Here is a 25,606-nt window from a genome sequence, read left to right on the forward strand (position 1 = left end):
CAGTTGGGGTCAGCTGTGACCTCTCTGGGGTCAACTCATGAAGATTCGTTTTCAAGACTGGTCCCTCTGATGGAACGTAAGTGCTCTCTGTTCAACTCATGACTCTGTCTCGCTTTTTTCAATTGTGAACGTCACTGGCTGTCCTACTTTTTGTTGATAATTATTAATGAATCGAATGGCTGCGGTGGATCATGTTCCTACTTCGGTTAGTGTTTTAAAATTTGAATAAAAAACTGTACTGAATCGACTATGTTCTAAAATTTTAGTAAAAATGCTGTTCTCTTTTGACTATGTCGACATGTCGTTGTTAATAGAGAAGAAAAACCCCTTCTTTTTTAGGGCGTTATTGTTTTATATCTATTATAACCAATCGTCCATTTATTCTTTCTTATCTATCGAAATAGTTATTTGTGCAACTAGTGCGCAAAGTGACAGTTTGCTGCACCGAAAGAAACGACGGCTCGGGCGGAATGGTTTCTTGAGTGCAGCAGAGGAACTTTGCGCACGTATTTCACATTAAGTTTTTCTACAGTTACCATTGAATATGAAAAGTGGGTAATTATGGGTAAAACTGCCTGAAATGCTTCAAATGTTTTTCTGTGTAATTTTATTATTGATAAAAACCTTAATTTATTGTCAAATTGAATAAAAATGTTGTCCTTGGTTATAATATCTAATACTAATAATTAGCGCGTTGTGCTTCGTTGCACCTCTGCTTACTATAGCAGCCCAGTCACTGTTACCAACTTCATTTTGATTTTGCTGCACTGTTGCTCCATATAACCTACTAAGTATTTTGCGTTTCCATGTTGCAAATCTGGAGTGCAGAAAATTTTTTCCCGCACTAGAGCGGAAAAGTGATTCTTTGCGTTCTGTAATCAGTGCAGCAATGGCCACTTTTCAACGTAACTGTAGGAAAACAATATATTAATTCATCTAACAAAATCCAAATTTTCGTGTTGGTACAATTTCTGTTGTTCCTTCAATTATTATAACCAAAAACTTCGTTGTACTAAAGGCTATAATATGCACCATCATACGCTAATCCACGATTAAATGTAGGTATGGTTGTATTTATTATAATGTTTTTTTTTCGGGGTTTAAACTAACAGCCGATCTTTCTCCGTTCAAACCTTAGACCAGATAGACATCTATATCTGGTCTAAGGTTCAAACCGAGCATCTGCATACGACCCTAAACAAGATTTTAAGCTGAAATCAGTACTTTCAAAGTAATTAGAATGTATATTATGTTGAGTACAACAAGTACTATCAATATTTATCAAGTGAAATATTTATTACATACATCATATGTATATGATTTATACATACATCTATTCATCTATATTTATCATACATTTAGTAATGTAAATGTATATTATGTTGAGTACTATGGTAAATAGCTAATCAGCTGCTGAAAAGTAATTGTGCTAATTGATTCTGCTGTGCGAAATCTAGCATTGAAACATCATTGTTAAAACTACCAACTTATCACCTTTTCACTATCTGATAATGGATACAAATCTTTAGACCTATTGATTGTAAACCAAATTATTTATCAATATCATAAAGTATGTGCTAATTAGTATGTTGTCCACTGGTAAAAATAGAGATGGAGTGTATTAGCTCCTAATACTAATAGTTGGGATATATATTTAGTATCTTCTAAATTTTAATTAGGAATTTTAGTTTGCAATCTCAATTTCAGTATCCAAAATTAAGAAGAACGTATTGCGATCAAATTGTCTTTGAATACATAATTTTATTATGTTCTTGTATATGAGTATGAAATTAATACACTATTAAACAACCACAAATATTGTGCCCAAGGAAGCAGATATAAACTCACAAACCCACTCTGCTTGAGGCTTGTTGAGCTAAAAAATTTGTTAAAACTCTTGTTCTCTACTTTCACTGATCCAGAACATCCAATCTATTAAAGAACCACCAATCCAATATCGATCACTCAATCTAGACTGTGGTTATTGATAAATCTGAATTTTGATTCTCAAAGGCCTGGTTGCACAAAAGACGGTTTAATTTTAATCGTGATTAATTCCACGAGAACCAATCAGAGAAGCCTCTTTTCAATGAGCCTTCTCTGATTGGTTCTCGTGAAATTAATCACGATTAAATTTAACCGGCTTCTCTACTTTCACTGATCCAGAACATCCAATCTATTAAAGAACCATCAATCCAATATCGATCACTCAATCTAGACTGTGGTTATTGATAAATCTGAATATTGATTCTCAAAGGCCTGGTTGCACAAAAGCCGGTTAAATTTTAATCGTCATTAATTCCACGAGAACCAATCAGAGAAGCATCTTTTCAATAAGCCTTCTCTCATTGGTTCTCGTGAAATTAATCACGATTAAATTTAACCGGCTTCTCTACTTTCACTGATCCAGAACATCCAATCTATTAAAGAACCATCAATCCAATATCGATCACTCAATCTAGACTGTGGTTATTGATAAATCTGAATATTGATTCTCAAAGGCCTGGTTGCACAAAAGCCGGTTAAATTTTAATCGTCATTAATTCCACGAGAACCAATCAGAGAAGCATCTTTTCAATAAGCCTTCTCTCATTGGTTCTCGTGAAATTAATCACAATTAAATTTAACCGGCTTCTCTACTTTCACTGATCCAGAACATCCAATCTATTAAAGAACCATCAATCCAATATCGATCACTCAATCTAGACTGTGGTTATTGATAAATCTGAATTTTGATTCTCAAAGGCCTGGTTGCACAAAAGCCGGTTAAATTTTAATCGTCATTAATTCCACGAGAACCAATCAGAGAAGCATCTTTTCAATAAGCCTTCTCTCATTGGTTCTCGTGAAATTAATCACAATTAAATTTAACCGGCTTCTCTACTTTCACTGATCCAGAACATCCAATCTATTAAAGAACCATCAATCCAATATCGATCACTCAATCTAGACTGTGGTTATTGATAAATCTGAATTTTGATTCTCAAAGGCCTGGTTGCACAAAAGCCGGTTTAATTTTAATCGTGATTAATTCCACGAGAACCAATCAGAGAAGCCTCTTTTCAATGAGCCTTCTCTGATTGGTTCTCGTGGAATTAATCACGATTAAAATGTAACCGGCTTTTGTCGGTTATTGCTTTTAACCAATCAGAGAAGCCCTCTTTTCAATAAGCCTTCTCTCATTGGTTCTCGTGAAATTAATCACGATTAAATTAAACCGGCTTTTGTGCAACCGACACAAAGACTCAAACCACAGATACACAGTCTTTAGTCATTACTATTTATGTAAATTAATTGAAATGTTGATCATAGCTTAGCCTTATTATTTATCCTTTGCAAGACTTCTGTAATTTGTAATACAATGTGTTACTGTTCTACTGTCTAGCTCTGTCTGTAGAGAGATTCACTCCAAACTTTCAGTATATTCCTTATAAACAAAATCAACCTCCTATTTAGCCAATCCTGACAGTTAGTAATGCATTTCACTACAGCTTCAGATTAGCATGTCTCCAGCTTCCAGACGGCAAGGCCTTGAACTTGCACTCAGCTAAACCGCTAACTTTCTCTCTCATTACTCACTCACTCACTCTCTCACACTCTTTCTCTCTCTATCTATCTCTCCATCTTTCTCGACTAATTATTTTGTGCTCCTTTCGTTTGGGTTGGAATCGCTTTTCAACTAATCATGCTGTTTGACAAATTGTTTGTTCAGATAGGTATTAATTATTGTAATTGCGCGCGAATGCTGTGGGGTCAGGATGGATTTAAAAATTAATTTCATACTTGATGACTCAACTAAGTTCTTGACTTTGGTGTACTGGGTTTTGGAAATTGGAAATTACTATAGTGGGATCCACTTTGAGCTGTCAGCATAGTAAGGGCTTTAAGCCTGTTTTTCCATTTCCAAACATTTTCTGATTATGTGTTGCTGTCTCTGTTGAATAAATAAATTGCTTTCCATTTAACCTCAAACAGTTTAACCTCGCAGTTTAGTGTTAAACTCACTATAGAATAATTTTTGATATATGTCACTAAAGAACCCTTGCCTAGAACGAGCATAGTGAGCATAGTCCTTTGTTACAGCTGTTATATAGCTATGGTGAATGTGATATTTTCGAGCTCAAAATTTAAGTGTTTTTATTCTTTATTTTGTGAATTTATAGTTTGTTTCATGTTTTTAAGAAACTTTTATTATTAATCCATCCAAATTTAAAATTGTTTGTTTTATTCTAATTTATATTTTAGATTGTGATTTGGTGTAAAAATTTGAATGGACATAACCTATAATATTTGGACAATTTAAAACTAAATTAGGAAATTGGAGAAGTTTTAGGCAATAGTCTGTTTTTTCTTTTCCGATTCTTGTATTATTTTTGCTAACCTTATAAATAAATAAATAGTGTGTTTCATATCCATACTTTTTCACTATTAATTCCAAACTAGAATTTTGAAACATTAATGAAGTGAAAAATCGATTCGACCTGATGTAGGTTTCCTTTACTTGTCAGACATCAAATCAGGCAAAATGTGGAAACAAAAAGCCAATTTTCTGGAAAAATACAATTATTGGATATTCCAAAGCTGTTACTTTTCTTTTTCTCATACCTAAATGAACTCTCCTTTGTTTTTCTGATGTGAAATCAGAAGAAAATTGATGACAACATGAAAAATCTCTGGATTTGTCAAAGTAGAACATTCTTAGGACCGACTACCTCAGTCTGACATGTTTTCACGAGGGTTTTTTCTCAATTTTTCAACCATACATGTGATGAGGAAATGACAGATATTTGTCCAAATTTGCCAACTTTCTGGAAAAATACAATTTTTGGATAATCCAAAGCTGTTACTTTTCTCTTTTTCATACCTTTATGATTGAACCCTTTGTTTTTCTGATGTTTAATCAGACAAAAAGGGTTTTTTCTCTGAATTCTTCAACCATACATTGCTGTGATGAGGAAATAACAGATCTTTGTCCAAGTTTGCCAACTTTCTGGAAAAATACAATTTTTGGGTAATATAAAGCTGTTACTTCTCTCTTTTTCATACCTTTATGATTGAACCTTTGCTTTTCTGATTGATGTTAAATCAGAAACAAATTGATGACAACATGTCATGTAATGACAACATGACAAATCTCTGGATTTGTCAAAGTAGAACATTCTTAGGACCGAATGCCTCAGGTATAGGCCCAAAATATATTTCACGAGGATTTTCTTAATTCTTCAACCAGACATTGTTGTGATGAGTAAATTACAAATCCTTGTCAAATTGGAAAATTCTTAGTAGCCTAAGTATAGTCCTAACATGTTTTCACGAGGATTTTCTCAATTCTCCGACCTGACATTGTTGTGAAAAGTGTGTTCTTGAGCCTTGAGTCTCGATTCCCACTTGAGAGAGCCCTGAACAACGGCTCAGTGGATTTCGCTACATAGTGAGGCTGGCATCGTTCCTTACTATACAACAGCAGTGCCTTGCTTTCAATTAATGCTGGCAGTTTTACGTGAACGGGATTCGCTATATCTTAGTTCCGAGAAGCTATAAGGCGTGGGTCAGACGCTGCAGCAGCAACAGAGCACTGAAGATATAAATCTTGAAAATTGATGCTCACTCTGTTGCATTCCTCTCCTCTTCGGTTTCCTCCTTTTCCTACTTTTCCTCCTCCTCCTCCTCCTTCTTCTTCTTCTTCTCCTCCTCCTTCTCCATCTCCTCCCCTTCCTCCTTCTACTCCTCCACCTTCTCATCCTCCTACAGCTCACTACAGCTTTTGAAAATTGATGCTCACTCTGTTGCACTCCTCTCCTTTTCCTCCTCCTCCTCCTCTAACTCCTCCTCATCCTCTTCCTCCTCCTCTTCCTCCTCCTCATTCTATTCCACCACCTCCTCCTCCTTCAACTCCTCCACCTCCTCTTCCTCCTTCATCTCAGCTTTTGAAAATTGATGCTCACTGTGTTGCATTCCTCTTCGGTTTCCTCCTCCTCCTCTTCCTCCTCATCCTTCTTCCACTTCTCCTTCTCCTCCTCCTCCTCCTCCTCCTACTCCTCCACCTCCTCCTCCTCATCCTCCTCCTCCTCCACCTCCTCTTCCTCCTTCACCTCAACTTTTTAAAATTGATGCTCACTCTATTGCATTCCTCTTCAGTTTCCTCCTTTTCCTCATCTTCCTTCTTCTCGTCCTCCGCCTATGCCATTCCTCCCCTCACTCTACGTCCTCCTCCTCCTCCCCCTGCTTCCACTCTTCTCTCTATCTTCGTCTCCTTCTCGAGACGGCCGTTGAACTCCTCTCAGTGCCCACTCTCCAAGTGCCTTGCTGACTTCCATTTCGCGAAACAAATTTCTGACTTACAATCTCTACTGTGCAATTCACTACAATTTGTCAGCATAGAATGAACGGGAAGTATTATTGGTGTACTATAGGGAATGCTGACAGAATGAATTTCAATCTCTAAAGTGAGGTTCACATTAAATTGTCAGCATTAATTGAATCGGAAGCATTGATGCACTACAGTAAGGGATTCTGACAGAACCTCACTAAAGCGATGTTGTCTATCGAGAATTTACTGATTATTGTTCAGATTTCCACCCTATTTTACTAAATTCTCTACAGTAGTACATACAATACACTCTGTGTAATTTTCCATAAACTCTGCTATTTAGATAGATAGATAGATAGATATATTTCTCGATCCATGAAACATCTATAGATGCATGAGATCACGTCAAAATATTAGAACACATACATAATAGAGTACTAGTCAAATTATTATGCCTTTATGGTTTCAATGGTTTTTATAGCATTAGAGGTCTATGCTGGATTCAGGCAGCTGAAAAAACTCGTCAACATGATAGAAGGGGTTAGCGCAGAGCCACGTATGTAGAGTTTTTTTGAACTCTATGGTTCTCATGTCTCTAAACTTGAGGGGTAATTTATTAAATAAACGTCTACCCATTATCAGATGGCTGGACCTTAGCCTTTCCAGACGGACAAAAGGAATGTTGATGTCATGACTATGTCGAGTATTAATCCCATGATCGTTCGATCTACATTGGAGCGTTTCTCTACACTTATGAGTGTGAACAAGGCTACTTATTTTCTGTACATCTTAGTATCATATACTCTATTCTATACAGTATTCTATCTATAGATATATTATACTGTACTATTCTCTGTATAATGTATTAGCATCTCACTACTGTAAGCCGCATACTATACTATAGTTATACACTTATACTATACTGTAGTTATAATACTGTAGTTTAATGGGTCCACCCGTCCACGTTATAATGGCAGTATTTGATTTACATTGGTGTTGCTATCGTTGTCTATCATTCGACAAAGCAGCTAGCGTTATCCTTTTCTGGCGCCGAAACGTTGTCGGATTGTTTTCAACAGTGTAGAAATATAATTAACAAAATATTTTATCTCAATTATGAAAACTCATTATTCAATCATTGAAAAATACATTTTTTTGACAAATGAAATATAATTGATAATTTTGAACAAGAAAAAACACCCATTTATTTCACTTTCCAAGACGAACTTCTAGTCAATTATTCTTTATAGATCTATTTTTGACGACAAACTTGACTTTAGTTAACTGATATCACATCAGACATATCAAACACTCCCGTGTTTCAGATGGACCCGTTAAGTCGTCGGTCCCTGCTGCCTAAAAAGCAGTCGTTAGGTCATGTCAGAGGCCCTGAAATTGATCAGTTGCGACCTGAAAACTCTGACACCAGACCTGAGCCAGCCAGGTCACTCGATATTATTATTATTACATCAGACATGCCGGTATCAGATAACCTCATAGAAGGCAGTGGCAAGGCAGAGAATTGGCAACGCTGTTTTCCAATCTTTCTCCACTGCCATCATAACGTGGACCATACTATAGCAGCGCTGTACATTCTAGCTAGGCCAGCATATAAATATCAACAAAGCATGAAGTACTAACTATGTGCTTGCATTCTGCACTATGTTCATGTATGTATCATCATGTACTATGTTTTCCATTGTCTGCATCTGTCTGTGTCTAGCACAGACACACATCCGTACCCGTACGGATTGATTCTCAACGGCCAATAGCAATTGCCGCCATTTCATTCTCTTTTTGTTTGGTTCCCGCCAATTCTGGTTTCCCGCGAAAATCTGTGGTTATTTGTTGTAGTTGTTGCCAACGCAGTTACGTAACTGGAGTGGATTATAGGGATGAGTCTAGCGAACTGAGATGGATGTAAATTATTGTGGTAATGATGGATTATAGTGAGTGAGGATCACATAAAACAAACTTTACTGACATCTATCAGTATTACCAAAGAGAGAGGAAAGCATAAGAAGATATCCCATGGTATAGGTCGTTTATATTCCAAATTTAAAGCCGATTACTGTTGACTACTATATGATATTATATAGTATTATTTTTATATATCCCTCAAATAGCTTACAGCTAGAGGGATACTATCGCACTATTGTAATACTCAAATAAATAAATAAATATCTATATATTTATAACTATCTGGTAACCAGTGCTCTGCAAGGGTCTAATAAAAACTTGAAAAACTGAAAATTTGACGTAATGAAATGTTGGAGGATTGAAAATAGGCCTACATCCTCGGTAAATTCAGAATCGGCAAAATTTCAAATTAATCAGTAGACTAGTTCAGACGTGATGATGCGTCAAACATAATTTTCATATCCCGACCGTGTAGTCTATAAGCCAGTTATTTCCTTAATTATGTTATAGATATACTGTTGAATACTGCCTGTTAGCTATGTCTGAGTACATGTTATTCTACTGTATTTTGACTGTATTTATAAAATGAATAAAATGAGTAGTCCATCTATATATATAAAAGCGAAATGGCACTCACTCACTGACTGACTCACTCACTCGCAGAACTAAAAATCTACCGGACCAAAAACGTTCAGATTTGGTAGGTATGTTCAGTTGGCCCTTTAGAGGCGCACTAAGAAATCTTTTGGCGATATTTTAACTCTAAGGGTGGTTTTTAAGGGTTTAAAGTTCTTTTAGCATGTATATTCTTCTTATTCCAATATCTTAAAATTATAATTTTGAAATGTCCATACCATATGTTAATATAGAACTATAATCTAGAGAGAGTGCCTCTTTGAAATAGTTGTTCTGGTAACTAAATTGAAAATTTTGTCAGGTTGGCATTAAGTTGAGTTGATTTTGTTAGGTTGGCACCAAGTTGAAGATTGAAATGCATTTATCCAGGACCTCCTAAATACCTATTTATCCAGTTAGCCAAAATTAGCGTTTTCTCAGCTTTTCTGCGTTTCCTCACCTTTTTCAATAATTGATGGAAATATATTTAAAAAAATTCAGTACACAGGTTTAGCTGAGGTGGAAGAATTTTGTTCGCCAAAGATACGCCGATATAGTAACAGAAGTATTTCGAGATCAAATTGACATAATACTTTCAAATTCGGTACAGAGGTCCCGCTGAGGTCTACATGCAGGCGAGCGAAGCGAGCCCGCTGATCTCAATTTCGGACGATCCAGTCAGGGGTCCAGGGGGCGGAGCCCCCTGGCTAGACGGATATGGCGAGCGAAGCGAGCCTGACGGCTAGTACAATCATAAAGTAAGGAAATATGGGGTGGAGATGCATAGTTCCACTGATTATTCTGTCTTCTCTGATACAATTTACCCATTCTTCCAAAGTAGAATAAAATTATCAGTTAGTTGTCTTGGATTTTTTCTCTCTCTTCATTAATATTCTCTCTCTCTCAATTAATGTTTTCTCTCTTTCTCTCTCCGTACTCTCTGCTCTTTTTCACTCTCCATGTTCTCTTTGATTCGCAATCCCGTTGGCTAAAGCATCCTGCGGAAATTAGCCGATTCCATACGCGAGTCCCACTTTACTTGCACTTCCTCCGGTGGGAAAAAATTCTGTATTATGCTAGTGCATTGCTAGAAATTGTGTTTGCCAATATGTGTGTGTGTGCTTAAGAAGAACAGCGCTTTGAACTTGTGTTTTTTATTGAGAAAGAAAGGTGCAACAACAATTTCTCCTCATGAGCTTCCATCCACGTGAATCCGGTAATGTTGCTTTTAGATCATTGGCTGTCGTGCTGTTGTCTGACAATTGCTTTCTTGAAATCATTTCAAGATTGTTTGTTTCTTTCAATGTCGGTCTTTCTTCAGGTAGTGTGAATTTCTACTTATCAGTTTTCAAGATATTTTAAAAAAATATTGGCTCTTCTACTTCTTCGTTTATCTATATATATAAAAGCGAAATGGCACTCACTCACTGACTGACTCACTCACTCACTCACTCACTCACTCACTCACTCACTCGCATAACTAAAAATCTACCGGACCAAAAACGTTCAAATTTGGTAGGTATGTTCAGTTGGCCCTTTAGAGGCGCACTAAGAAATCTTTTGGCAATATTTCAACTCTAAGGGTTGTTTTTAAGGGTTTAAAGTTCGTCTTTTAGCATGTATATTCTTATTCTCCCAATCTCTTAATTATAATTGAAATTTCCATATCATATGTTACTACAGAACTATAATCTAGATAGAGTACCTCTTCGAAACAGTTGTTAACTGGCAACTATATTAATAATTTTGTCAGGTTGGCATTAAGTTGAGTTGACTTTGTTAGGTTGGCACCAAGTTGAAGATTTAAATGCATTTATCGCGGAAAAATTGTTTGGGCACTGCTACTTCAATCCTGGGAATATTATATTACTAGCCGTCAGGCTCACTTCGCTCGCCATATCCGTTTAGCCAGACGTTTAGTCTGGACCCCCGACTGGATTGTTCTAGCATATGATAAAAATGCTCAAATGAAAAATGCAGGCGAGCGAAGCGAGCCTGCTGATCTCATTCTTGGACGATCCAGTCGGGGGTCCAGGGGGCGGAGCCCCCTGGCTAGACGGATATGGCGAGCGAAGCGAGCCTGACGGCTAGTCTATAATATAATAAAGGAGAGAACTGGCTTATACACGTACAGGATAGAAAATCATCACGTTCTGGAATGATTTTCTTGAAATTTTGAATATTGATTCTTTAGCGAGGATCGAAGGATGGTTATAGGTCTATTACAAATTATTCAAGATTTCAGTAGGTCAAGTTTTCAATTAACTTAGACCTTTGCTGAGTACAGATAACCTGCTAGTTTCCATATACAATTTCTTCTAATCTCTATTGGTAGTAAATCAATCAATTCATTTTCATTTAAGTTTAGAAAACACGTACAATATAGTTCAGTTCTATAACACAAATAAGTGATATAGAATTGATGAATAAAGAATGAGAAAGGTGATCGATGTTTTTTATTATTGATTACCGATGATTGATATTATGTTTTATTAAAAAACATCGATTACCTTCATCATTCTTTATTCATAAATTCTGTATCACTTTTTTGTATTATAGACTTGAACTATATTGTACGTGTTTTCTAATCCTATATGAATATATATATATATATATATATATATATATATATATATATATTAAATATATTCATCTATTCATTTAGTTATTACATATAACAGAAAATAACAGACTAATATAGAGGTTCAAAGCTTTACGCAAAAAACAAACTTTATTGAAAATATATCGATATCACAGATATAAAGTAATAAGGAATCTGAAAAATAATCAAAGTTGTCGAAATCACAAATTTATTACAATATCGGCGTAGATACCAGTTTCGATCGTTAAACCATAATCAATCTCTGATGAACTAAAAGTAAAGTTGAGAGCAACAGAAGAATACTCGTGAAGCAAGCGATATGATTAAAACATATACTTTCTCCACTACATTTAACAAACTTTTATTTTTCAAATTGTACTGTATTGTAAACATTTATAATTTTCTTTTTAGTATCAATTTTTTTTTTTTTTTTTTTTTTTTTTTTTTTTTTTCATTAGAACTCTTTCCCCACACACAGACTTGTCTATGTGGGGAAAATTCACAAGTATTTATATTATTTATACATGTGTACTGTATTTGTAATGATTTCTGTGAATAAACTCAATTTGAATTTGAATTTGAATTTGATTCGTAGAAGGATAGGCTTGCCTTATCGAAGAGAACATCTGCCATTGGTCACTCCCACCATAAGCTTGACCAATCAGAATGAAGCTTGGTGTATGAACCGCCATTGCTGTGACGTTAAAATTAGTGGCGCTAATTGTTGAAGAGACTGCTCTAGGCCAATGGCAGACGTTAAAATTGATAGAGTATTAGCTATTGATCATATCGCTTCCTCTGATAAAAGTATTCTAGCATATATTCTGTGAGTTGTAGCCTATGTTTCATTTTGGATCTATTTAGATTTATAATGGTTCAAAAACTGAAACTGGAATTCATATTCTAATAACATAAGACTTCTGCTACTGCAAATATTGACAACAGGGTAAACAGCTAGATGGAAATTCAGTAGTCTTCATCCATGACCGTTTTTCCCCAGTCGCCCGCTCTAAAGTAAGGAGCTTAGCGCCGAGGGCAGAAGGTACGAAAATTTTATTTCTTGCCAGAGACGAATCCGGATTATTGACGTTCGAATTATCGACGTTCTACTGTAGACTGAGATCAAGATGGGAGGCCAGTAATAGATCTCAGAAAACATTGCATTGACTCTTCATGCAGGGAGTAGAGAGCCAGACTCACAAGCTTCTCACAAAGTACATTAAAAACATTAATTAACTTTAAAGTACCTTCTTGAAGTTTTTTTCCTCCTGTTCACGGAAATAGAACGGCATCCTGTAATGATTCGATGAGCGCTACTATACAAAAATTAATTGAGATTTTTGTTTGATAATAAGTAATATTATCATTCATCAAACGAACATTACAAACCTTTTCTATTAGAAATACAGTAAACAGTAAAAAGCATGTAAATAGTTCGAAAATATAGCATAGAGCATATAAATAGTCCAAAAATACAGTTATAAAGGGACAATCAATGATGAAATAGTGTAAACGTTTACAGTAGGAATGAAGAATCTTATATATAAATTTCTCGTCAATGTCAATATTATTTTACTGATTAAAAAGAAACCGTACTAAATTATTGAGATTATCAGACTATTTTATTGAGATTCACTTAGAAACTGTCAGCATTCCTTATGAATTACGAATAATGCTTCCCATTCAATGGATGCTGACAGATTGAAGTAAATCTCATCATAATTTATTTATTTATACATTGATAGATATAATATCATTCTCATCGATGAATGATTGGGAGAGGAACAACAGGCTTAAAACCCAAAACTGTTAAATAAACAATTGTCGAATTTTGATAAAAAATATCTATCCAAATGAATGGTAGTCTTGTTTGATGTAAAAATAGCTGAAAGCTCTAATGATTTTCTTATCAGCTTCCGCATTATTATTATGTTCAATGTGCATCCACTGTTCCGTATGCGCGCCCATTCATAATTATCACACCAAGTGACACGCTATACTTTATGAGTGCTTCTATGCTGTGAACATTCCCACATAAAATGTGGGATTTGTTTCGTTCGTCTTACTTCATTAGTGTATTAATTGGATTGATTTACATATTACCAAGCTTTAATTCGTAACAAAGTTGGATTTCTTGCGTTTGTTTTATTTTATTAGTGTATTAATTGGATTAATTGGATTTACATATTATCATTACTAAGTTGTAATTCGTAACAAAGTTGAATTGTTGCGTTTGTTTTATTTTATTAGTGTATTAATTGGATTAATTGGATTTACATATTATCATTACTAAGTTGTAATTCGTAACAAAGTTGAATTGTTGCGTTTGTTTTATTTTATTAGTGTATTAATTGGATTAATTGGATTTACATATTATCATTACTAAGTTGTAATTCGTAACAAAGTTGAATTGTTGCGTTTGTTTTATTTTATTAGTGTATTAATTGGATTAATTGGATTTACATATTATCATTACTAAGTTGTAATTCGTAACAAAGTTGAATTGTTGCGTTTGTTTTATTTTATTAGTGTATTAATTGGATTAATTGGATTTACATATTATCATTACTAAGTTGTAATTCGTAACAAAGTTGGATTTTTTGCGTTTGTTTTATTTTATTAGTGTATTAATTGGATTGATTTACATAATTATTACTAAGTTGTAATTCGTAACAAAGTTGGGAGTAGTGTAGTGTATATTGTGTGGAATTTTTAATGGCGTCCCAAGTTAAAAAACGTGGAACTTTCTTCTGGACGAAAGACAAGTAAGATATTTGCAATTAAAAATTGAAGAAGTTATTGATATCTTGAAATTACTAGTAGTTCTGTGAACAGTAGACCTCACCCAGTATTCTCATCCACAAGTACCTGATTGAAACTATAGACCTTATGGAAATACAGTAATAGACTGTCTTCTCCACACATCTGTGTAATCTTTTGTTAGCCGATTTATGATGAATAATTCTATGGTCTGATTTTTACTCTAATATTGGCGTATGAAGGAGGCTCCTTTTTCCTTTTATATTATCCTTGAAATGCAAAATTTCCAAAAACCTTGTATATACGTCGACGCGCAATCAAAAAAGGAACATAGCTGTCAAATTTCATGGAAATCTATTACCGCGTTTCGCCGTAAATGCGCAACATATAAACATTTAAACATTAAGAGAAATTCCAAACCGTCGACTTGAATCTTAGACCTCACTTCGCTCGGTCAATTAAAAATTGAAAATTTGTGAGTATAATTTTCATGACCAATTTCGGCACTGGTATAATAATTTCTACAATTTTCCTCCAATAGTAACATAATTTTGTTATTTATATTAATCATTAAAACTGAACTATAAAGTTTCATTTACCGTATTTATCCATTTATTGTACAAAATACTACAATCATGATATAATTATGACATTGAATCCAGGCTGACCCTGTACTATTTCTCTCCAAAAATTTTGATAAAAAGTCAATGCTGTTCAATGGTTGAGGTTATGATATCACACACTGCTTCGTCACTTGATTTTTGGTCCAGGAATAATTATTTGAAAATTCAATTTTCACTATCAAATATCTCTCCAATGTGCCAATTATCGCATTTCTTTTATCATCTCTACTATTGCACAAGCCTACGGTGTAAGTGGGCATCATCCTCAGGCCTCAGCATAAACGAGAAATAACGAGTACTTATGTATTGAAGAATCTTTGAAGAAACTTTTATCAGACCCCTCTGCATATCCTTCTTATTATTAGTACATAGATTCTGAAATTACGGTAGCCTATGTCTTTGTAACAAAAGTGTATTTTTCTCTATGAGATCATACTTATTTAGATGAGATGAAGTATGTTTACGTTGCCTTCCAATTGGATTTCAAATTTAAACGCCAGTCTATCACAGGCCTACATGATTTTTAACGCTATTCTAATATTCATATCTGCAACTCATAACATGATCTATCTTTCATTATTAATACTGTCATTTTTGAATACTAGTAGCTCTGTGAACAGTAGACCTCACGCAGTTTTCTCATCCACAAGCATCTGATGTCACCTGTTCTAGTTGATTCAGTTGAATCACAATTCACAGTTGAATAATTTAATCTTAAAAACTGTTATTTGTCTTCTCCAAGATCAAAAACTCACTTATGTTGATAAACTCAGTTCACGTTTGAATCTGTATCCCATATGCTAATTTATCCAGTTCCGTGATAATCTTTCCATCTGATAAAAATATTTTCAACTATTTTAAAATTAATTTTTTTCAATCAAGAATATTATAATTTCTTCAGCATTATTTAGTTCATTTAGGTAATCATTTTTTATTTTATTTTCAATCACCTATTAAATTTGTTTCTCAAATGTGAGAATATTGATACTGAAGAGCACGCATCATAAAAAATATTGAAACCCTACTTTATAGAAATAGACACGGCTGATTGATCCTATCTTCAAAGTAGATGATATAAATATATAGTGATATCATAGTATGGAGGAATTCCTTTTCTCTTCATAATTATCCTTAAAATGCAAAATTTCAAAAAAACCTTGTGTATACATCGACGCGTAGTTGAAAAAGGAATATTCCTGCCAAATCTCATCGAATTCTATCTATCAACGCGTTTGGCCGTAATCGCGTTACATACAGACAGACAAAAGCAAATCGAGTTAAAACGTAGACCTCACACTATACTTCGTTCCGTCAAATATTCATCTGGTTTTTCTCTGTAATTTATTGATGAAGGAGTATAATTATCTGATATTATTCCAATTTCAACTAATTCAATTTTAATAAAATTAGTAGAATTGATGGTGATGTTGTGAAATCTCTCCATAATAAGAAAACAAAGATATTAGTACAGCTGATGATGCGTTGGTTAACTACGTGAAACCATGGTTCTGTTTTAAAGTTTTTAATAAATTTTCAGTGAAATTTGACAATATCTTTGTTTTCTTATTAATTCAATTTTAATTATCAATCCAATCTAATCAAGTAACTAACTTAGGCCTAGTTTCTTGGTCACTTATTGAATTTTAATTAAATCTGTAGGTCTGTTAGGTTTAATGAGTTTTAGCATAGATGAAGGATAAGTTTATATATATATAATATATTATTCTTGTCTCTGGTTTTAGCATGATTTTTAACAATATTCCAATTACATCAGAAACTTATAAAATGATCTAACTTCCATTATTAATACTGTCTTTGTTGAATAATATTCATCTATTTTTTCTGTTCATTGTATTAATTTTATTTGAATGTGTCCTACTAGAAAGTGAGCCCTAATGACTAATCTAATGTAATCTACTAATGTTATCAAACAAAAATCCATTATCTCACTGTACTACAGTACGAATCAAAACTTCCTTCCTGAATGCACACGACTGCATTAATTATTTCTGTCAGACTTGGGCTGCAGTCATATTTTAAAACAGTAGGAAGACTGTAGACGTAGACTGGTGTCGAGTAGACATTGAGTAGGTGAAGAAATATTTGTAACCCGACGGAGAGCTGTGAGTGGCATAGTTTCCGAGTTTAAATTTAGACCGGCTTATTCCAATAGGTCCTCTCCGTCAACCCCTCCCTTCCGCTACTCCTACCAACAACCTCCCCCCCACCCATTAGTGTGGCATCTACTAAGAAAGTCCTTCGTTGCGTTCAGTACAAGCTTGAAGCTTGAGAAGCTTGGCTTGCCGGTTGAATAAAGTGCTGTGTAGCTGTGTTCTAGTGTATCTTGCATAGGAATGAAGAATTAACTTTTCACAAGGTAATTTCGGTTTTAAGAGTGTTGTTTTTCTGAAGATATATTTTCGATCCAAGTCGTTTTTACATACATTTAATACTGAAACAAGCATATTACGTACTACACTAGTAATAAGATGCATATTCTAGTACTAGTTGAAGTAGCCTATATTTTCATTGCAGATTGAAATACGGTTTGAAAAAAGTTTTTTTTTAATGATTTACAAGAATAGAAGTTCCATACTGCAGCTGCTATAACTATTATGTCGTCGTCTTAAAATATTTTCGATCGAAGTATTTTTTACATTATCTGAACCTGAAGCATATCACGTACACACTAGTAATAAGATGCATATTATTCTATTTGAAGTACATTTTCATTGGAGAATTGAAATTCGGTTTGAAGAAAGCTTTTTTTCATGTTTTACAAGAATAGTATTTCCATACTGCAGCTGCTATAATTAAAATGAACTCTTCTGTCGTCTGAACATATTTTCGATCAAAGTATTTTTACTTTCCTTGCCCTATTACCATAGGTAAGGAAAGTATTGCTTTCCGAAAAAAATTAAGGTACCCAAATTTCTAAATTTCTATACGTTTCAAGGTCCCCTGAGTCTAAAAAAGTGGTTTTTGGGTATTGGTCTGTATGTGACTGTGTGTGTGTGTGTGTGGTGTGTGTGTGTGTGTGTGTGTGTGGTGTGTGTGTGGTGTGTGTGTGTGTGTGTGTGTGTTGTGTGTGTGTGTGTGTGTGGTGTGTGTGTGTGTGGTGTGTGTGTGTGTGTGGTGTGTGTGTGTGTGTGTGTGTGTGTGGTGTGTGGTGTGTGTGTGTGTGTGGTGTGTGTGTGTGTACACGATATCTCATCTCCCAATCAACGGAATGACTTGAAATCTGGAACTTAAGGTCCTTACACTATAAGGATCGTTTGAAAAAAGCTTTCTTTCTGAAAATATTTGCCATTCAAGTCTTCTATTTATAATACTGAAACTGAAACATATCACGTACTGCTCTAGTAATAAGATGTATGTCGTAGAACTAGTTGAAGTACATTTTCATTCAAGAATTAAAATATAAAATAATACAGCGATTTATACAGTTAGTATTCCTTATAAATAACATCAATGCTTCTTAATCAGTTTTAACAGTTCCAATTCATTTATTGCTGTCTTACATTCATGTACAATTGTATATGTTTTTATACAATCCATCATTTCTTTATTGATTCATTCAATAAGTACATCATCTAAATGATAGGGAGGGGAAAAAAATAAGTTAACCTTGCTATTTAATTAAAATAACTAGAACAATAGATACTTATTCACACTAGATACACTATTTCTGTTGCAGTCTAGTAGTTTTGTAGATTTCACACACACTATTTCTGTTGTAGTGTAGAAAATTTTCAGATTCCGTGGTGAAATCATAGGTTTCTTGAATGTTTCACAGTGTATTCCATAGAGGGCAATCACACAATAAATGGTTAATCAATCACTATCAGTGAAGATAAGGTGTCGTAGATAATTTAGTTTGATTGTATTTAATCTGGGAAGCGTGGTATTTGATAACAAATGAACCTTGTTTTCTTGTCAATTATTTTTATGAAGTGTTTGGTTGAAGGTTTTTGAGATTTCGTGTTGTATTTGAGGTATTACTTTGTTGAAATGTTATATTCTCATTTTTTGAACTTTAATATTTTCATTTATTTCTACAAATGCTAAATATTGTCATTATTTGGTTTCTATGAGCCGTAAGCCGTAAGTCAGGGATACTACTATTTCCAAAAACCTTGTATATACGTCGACGCGCAATTTAAAAAGGAACATACCTGTCAAATTTCATGAAAATCTATTACCGCGATTCGCTGTAAATGCGCAACATATAAACATATAAACATATAAACATTTAAACATGTTCAATGTTAAATGTTTAAAATAAAAGGGTACTACATGTTTTTATTCATTTTAATAAAGTAACCCGTACAAGTGGTGTAATTTTATACCTCTGTTCGTCTATTAGATTCACTTTGAATCTAATGAACATTTAGTACCAATTCTTTGTGTTCTATCATGTATCTCTATATCGAATAAAAACACACATATATTGTCAAATTCTACCGTTTGACAACACCTATGTTCTTGTTCTTGTTCTTAACTATGTTCTTGTTTAACGGTGACTCAGTTTTACTTCCATATCGATGATTTGATTATGATAAATAGTAGTTCGCTTTTTACGATATCTGGAGAAAGATCCTTGCTATCCACAACCTGATTGATAAGTGATATCCATCATTCTCTCACTAGTCACTACATACCTATGAGCTGATTTTTTTTCTTGAAATTTTGAGGTAAAGAGGATTTAGATTTAAGGGGTTTTGAAAAAAAATGTTACTTGATCTATTAATTTAGAGAAACTTACCGTAGTTATTAAATAGAAATATTACACAGGATGTCCCATCAAGGTTGTAACAGCCGTTGACCATAGATTCTAGTCGACATTTCTGACAAAAGATGTTCAGTAAACTTTAGTTTTTGAGATATATCGATTTTTCGATATTTTCAGAATATTCCTACTTCCGGTCATTAAATACTCAACCAACACCGCTGTTGTGAATTTCCTCATTTTGAAGGTGTTCATTCCAGATATTAGCAGTTTTGAACACTTTATCATGGAACTTCCCTTTTCGAATATATATACTCATTCGAAAGCCTATGAAATGGAGAGAGAAGTTTTTGAAATATTGAAACCACTATAATTACCCGGAGAAAAATCAAGAAAAAATTATTTGAAATTTGACTTTGATTTTGAAGAATAACATTTTTTCAAGTTTAAGCCCTAATAAAAAAACTACAAAATATCTAACAACAAATAAAATTATATTAATCTTGTTTTAAATGTTTTTCTCTTTCCAACAATACCCTTGAAATTGAAATTCGACCAGTAGTTTTCGAATTATTGGGTATTTAATGACTGGAATTAGGAATATTCTGAAAATATCGAAAAATATATCTCGAAAACTAAGGTAGATAGGAAAAAAGTTTACTGAACATTTTTTGTCAGAAATGTCGAGTAGAGTCTTTGGTCAACGGCTGTTACAACCTTGGTGGGACACCCTGTGTAGCATTTTGTCCATGCAATGAAATTTTGTACTTTCTGATTCTGATTTAGTTCAGGACATCTCTTTGATATTCTTCTTATTTCTCTCCCTACATTCAATTCAGATATTTCCTTGATAATTGAAATATGAAAGTTTGCTGTGAATGTCCCTTTTCTATGTATTCTTGGGTCTATAGATACGATGAAATAGTTCCCTCTATAGATAAGATAAAATAGTTCCCCTGAAGTCGGTGTGTCAGTGAAGAAAATTTAGCCGTAATAAACATTAAGAGACATTAAAATACGACGAAAACTGGGTTCAGTGTTCCAAGTGGACCGAGTAACCTCATAACGATAGGTCGCTAATAATATTTCGTCCTTGGTCTCAGTTCACCTACTAGTCTATGCAATTTGGCACTCACAGCATCACCACCCCACTTGCCATGTAAATAATGGCTTTTCTTGCAGATTATAACAAGCTGTCCGATTTTGTTGCAATCATCGTTAGTGTCAGTGGAGAATTGGTTAAACGTAGATGAGTTTGCAACAGCAAGGATTTAGGTGATTGCTGACATGGTTTAGTTTGAAATTTGTATTCATGATTCCCCTTGGGATAGTTCTATTAGTGAGTTTTTAACTTGAGAGTTCTTAATGGCTGTTTCAGATTATTGTTTTCTACAATATTTTATTCTTTTTTGTGTAGTTGAAGTTGATATTGTGGTAATTATTCATATTGAATGAAAAAGACTTAGAAATTGTCAAAAAACCACTGATTTATTTTAAACTCAGTTTATCAGAGATTGACAATGGTGTAATAACCGAAACCGGTCTTTCTAATAAATTATCAATAAATCAGTGTTTTTGACAATTTCTTAGTCTTTTTCATTCAATATTTTATTCTATTCATTTATTTTTTCATAATGCGGTAAAGCACATGAGCTTTTTGTTTTTGATATATGTATTGATTGATTAGTTGTCTTTATTTAAAAAGAAAAAAATTGCGTTGTTTATGGAAAGTGCTTTAGTGATTTGATTGGATGAAAAGTCCATGCCATCGGCGGGATTCGAACCCTCGAACCAAGCGGTGCTAGTTGACCGAAGTTTGTAACGCCCCTTAAATTAAATTACAGTTCCTTACCTTACATTTCAATTAAAGTATTACAATATTAAGAGAGCTTATCATTTTTGAAGTAGTCTCCTTCAAATTTCGAAAATTAACTCGAATTCTCAATAGTATTGGTATAAGATGATTCAGATGGTTTTTCTCAAGGGGTTGAGTTTGAATAGTGCTTGTATTGTTCTCAAGATTTTTATAAAATTCTTTAAAATTTTAAGACTTTTCCGGCGTTTCTTGTCTTACAGTTTCTCATCTGAGATTCTTTTCCACCCCCTTCCATTCACCTAATACCCTCTTGCCTCTTGCGGTACTGTCGCCTTGTTAAACTGTCAAATTTCTCGCTTCTGTTCTCTCTTCCTCTCCTCAATTATTTTTCTCCATTCTCTACAATGTCTAGTCTTCTCCATAATTCATTTTCTTCTAGGCTACTTCCTTGACTTAAGGCTGTGCAAAGGCTAGAAATAAACTTTCTACTGGTGATATTCTTCAAAGTTATTCGATTTGTATACTATCAAGCTATCAGAAAGAAAAAGTTTTACAGGAAAACATTTTTTCTTAGACTTGAAGCTCTATTCCATTTTATAATTTCTCTGTCTTTTCGGATTCATGATCAAGGAATTGGAAATTGAATTCAAAGTTCAGATTGACTTCAAATTGAATTAAATTTCATCACCGAATGAAGTTGAGGATATAATATGTGGTTGAACAATCTAGATTATCTTGTGATCTAGAGTATTGATAGTGCTCTTGGTAATATATTTCATGCACCAAGATAGTAGAGATAGGCCAGTTGAAAAATATTGATATAATAATATTAATGTTAATATATTAATATTAGTCAATTATTTTCATCTCTCAAATTGTATGCATAAAGTTGAATTATTTTCGAAATCACGTTTCTGACTATTGTCTTGCAACACACACATGGAATTCGGATAATATTAAGGTGCGTACAGATATACGTGCCTCCAACCCGCTCCGCCCTCGTTCCTTCATCGCTCCGCCCACGTTCCTCCATCGCTCCGCCCTCGTTCCACCTTCGCTCCACACTCGCACTGTTCATGAACGTTACGGGAGATGTTAGCTCTTCTCGCGTTCCACTCTTGCTCCCCGGTCGATCATCAATCGATCTGCTCGAGTGACGTTCGATTGCGGAGCAGAGCGAAAGTCTGTACACACCTTTAAATCTATTTGAACAAGACTTACTTATGTGAAAATTTTGATTGATTTGAGTCTAATTTATACTTGATTCCAGTCCAAATCATTTATTTAAAAATAAATATGAATATTATTGTAAGATGTTGGGTCTCTGCAATTTCTTGGTTGTTGTTGTTGTTTACAATAATATTGTTGATGCTACGTGTGTTGAAAACATGTTTAGATATGCGATTTGGAACATACCATGGTAACTAGGTTTCAACTGATTGCTGAGTGCTGTAGGTCAAGATTGAACTCGGTCAAGGTCAATTTTAAATCTAATGCTCAATTTGAAAACATTACTCCAATCTCTATCAAACATTATCACATGATTCGGAAATCGTCGAATTTTGGAAAACTATTAATCAACGATTCTTGCATTTGTCGTGATATGTGAAAAATCGTCGATTATTTGGACTTGCAGTTGTGAGATATTTGTTGAGAACACGTACATTAAATAAAAATAATAATACAAATCGAAAAGGTTTACAGCCAAAACAAACCTTATGAACTTCTGAACTAGTTTTTGTGAAGTTGAGAAGTTGATATTGTGGTAATTATTCATATTGAATGAAAAAGACTAAGAAATTGCCAAAAACCACAGATTTATTGATATCTTAGAAAGACCGGTTTCGGTTATTAAACCATTGTCAATCTCTGATAAAACATTAACTCAGTTTTATCAGAGATTGACAATGGTGTAATAACCGAAACCGGTCTTTCTAAGTATCAATAAATCTGTGGTTTCTTGACAATTTCTTAGTCTTCTTCATTCAATTTTGAACTAGTGCTGAGAACAGTAGTTATTAACTTGATTTTTGTTGCTGTATTATAATATTTTCTCTCTTTTTTGCAGGGCGAGGGAAATTTATATGAATAAGAAAGGATTCGTGGACGAGGTAATGAAAGGAAAAGGAGATACATTAAGCGGAAGGTAAATATTTCTAAATTATTTCTCCCATTTTTCATGTTTGAAGTGCATTAGATTGAATCATCTTCAAAAATCTCTTTTCCTGGTCGCATTTCAATTAAAATATATCCTTGATCAGATCATCCATATTGTATGTATGTTTCCTCATTTAACTTCCTAGCAGTAGGTTAGTAAAAGTCAAATATAGGTCAATATTAGTCAAATATCTTTCAACAAAAACAAAGTTCTTGTTGAAAAATCTATCAAATTTCGGTCGTTGACAGATACTTCATCATTTGAATAATTCGTATAAGCGACTGTACAAATGTTTATTTTTCAAAAATCATTCTAATGGATTTGGAATTTGGATGAATGAGGAAGTTCAATATTCTCACAGATCAACACAATCATCTTTTAGCTATGGTGAGGTCCACGTTATAATGGCAGTGTTTGATTAGCTATGGTATTGCTATCCTTGTCTATCACTCAACAAAGCGGATAGCGCTATCTCTTTCATGCTTTGCTCTGTTGCCAGATCGTCTTTTAACAATGTAGAATTAATAAATAATTAACAAAATATTTCATCTTAATTATGAAAATATTGAAAAATATAATTTTTTGCTTGATAAAATATAATATTGATTATTTTAAACGAGAATGAACAGTTGATATTACATGGATAAACATGTATCAGCTACCGTCTATAGAAGGCATTGACAAGACAGATGTTCGGCAACGTTGTTCTACTATCTTTCTCCAATGCCATTATAACGTGGACTTCACTATACACATAATATAATGCAACTTATTTGAAACTAGCTTTATCATCAGACTTATGTACTCTCGTGTATATTGTCAAATCTATTTCAATTTATAATTATCCAATGTTTTTAAATTTCTCATTTTGTTTCTCTATGCAGCTCCATTTTACGGTTGAAATCCATAGTTTACAAACACTCTCTAACGAATACAGAGTTTTGTATTCATAATAATCTGATTAACTGTGGCCCGGTTGCACGAAATCCAGTTAAATTTTAACCGTGATAAATTTCACGGGAACCAATCATAGAAGGCTTCATTGAAAAGATAGCTTCTCTGATTGGTTCTCGTAAAATTATTCTGGAAATTTCCGCCAGGAACCGTTAAAGTTGTTCACTCTGATGTGATGTAGGTACACAACTCAGGCTGTTCAATTAATTATTATTAATGCATTCTAATTGTTGTTTCTTTCTTCATCTCCTAATTCATTCTTCTTCTCCGTTTCTCTTCTCCTTCTTCTTCTTCTTCTTCTTCTTCTTCTTCTTCTTCTTCTTCTCTTTCCTCCTACACCTCCTCCTCCTTCTTCTTCTACTTCCCGTTTCTCCTCCTCTCCTTTTTTCTTCTTCTCTTTCTTCGTCTCCTCGCTTCTTTTTCTAGTTCTCGTTCTTCTTCCTCTCCTCGCTTCTTGTTCTTGTTCTTCTTTTTGATCTTGTTCTTGTTCTTTTTCTGCTTCTCTTTCTTCGTCTCCTCGCTTCTTTTTCTAGTTCTTGTTCTTCTTCCTCTCTTCGCTTCTTGTTCTTCTTTTTGATCTTGTTCTTGTTCTTTTTCTGCTTCTCTTTCTTCGTCTCCTCGCTTCTTTTTCTAGTTCTTGTTCTTCTTTCTCTCTTCGCTTCTTGTTCTTGCTCTTCTTTTTGATCTTGTTCTTGTTCTTCTTTTTGATCTTGTTCTTCTTCTTCTTCTTCTTCTTCTTCTTTTTCTTCTTCTCCTTCTTCTTCTTCTCCTTCTTCTTCTCCTCCTCCTTCCCTCGTCCTCCTCTTACTCTACCTCCTTCTCAGTTCCTTCATTTTCTCCTTCTCCTTTTCTTCTTCTCCTTCTCCATTTTCTCCTCGTCTTATTTTTTATTCTTCCTCTTCTTCTTTCACCTCCTATTTCTGTGTTGTGCTGCTGGTTAAGAGACCGCGAAGAAGAGTTCATCATTGCAACTACAAAACATTGTGTCTCTATATCTATGTTTATTGCCTTATAACACCTATATCACTACAAATCTATATATAAAAGCGAAATGGCACTCACTCATTGACTGACTGACTGACTCACTCACTCACTCGCATAACTAAAAATCTACCGGAC

The 25,606-nt window shown here is 34.0% G+C and overlaps 1 long non-coding RNA gene across 1 annotated transcript in view; it reads left to right on the forward strand.

Annotated features, from left to right (window-relative positions):
* The window catches only part of LOC120352088, a 165,931-nt gene extending 142,405 nt beyond the window's left edge, over positions 1–23,526 (forward strand). The window contains exon 4 of the long non-coding RNA XR_005571691.1: positions 23,444–23,526. This is a non-coding gene — a long non-coding RNA (uncharacterized LOC120352088). The remainder of the gene's footprint in view (positions 1–23,443) is intronic.
* The last annotated feature ends 2,080 nt before the right edge of the window (positions 23,527–25,606 follow it).

Source organism: Nilaparvata lugens, chromosome 6 (genome assembly GCF_014356525.2).
Source record: "Nilaparvata lugens isolate BPH chromosome 6, ASM1435652v1, whole genome shotgun sequence".
In the NCBI taxonomy this organism is placed as follows: domain Eukaryota; kingdom Metazoa; phylum Arthropoda; class Insecta; order Hemiptera; family Delphacidae; genus Nilaparvata; species Nilaparvata lugens.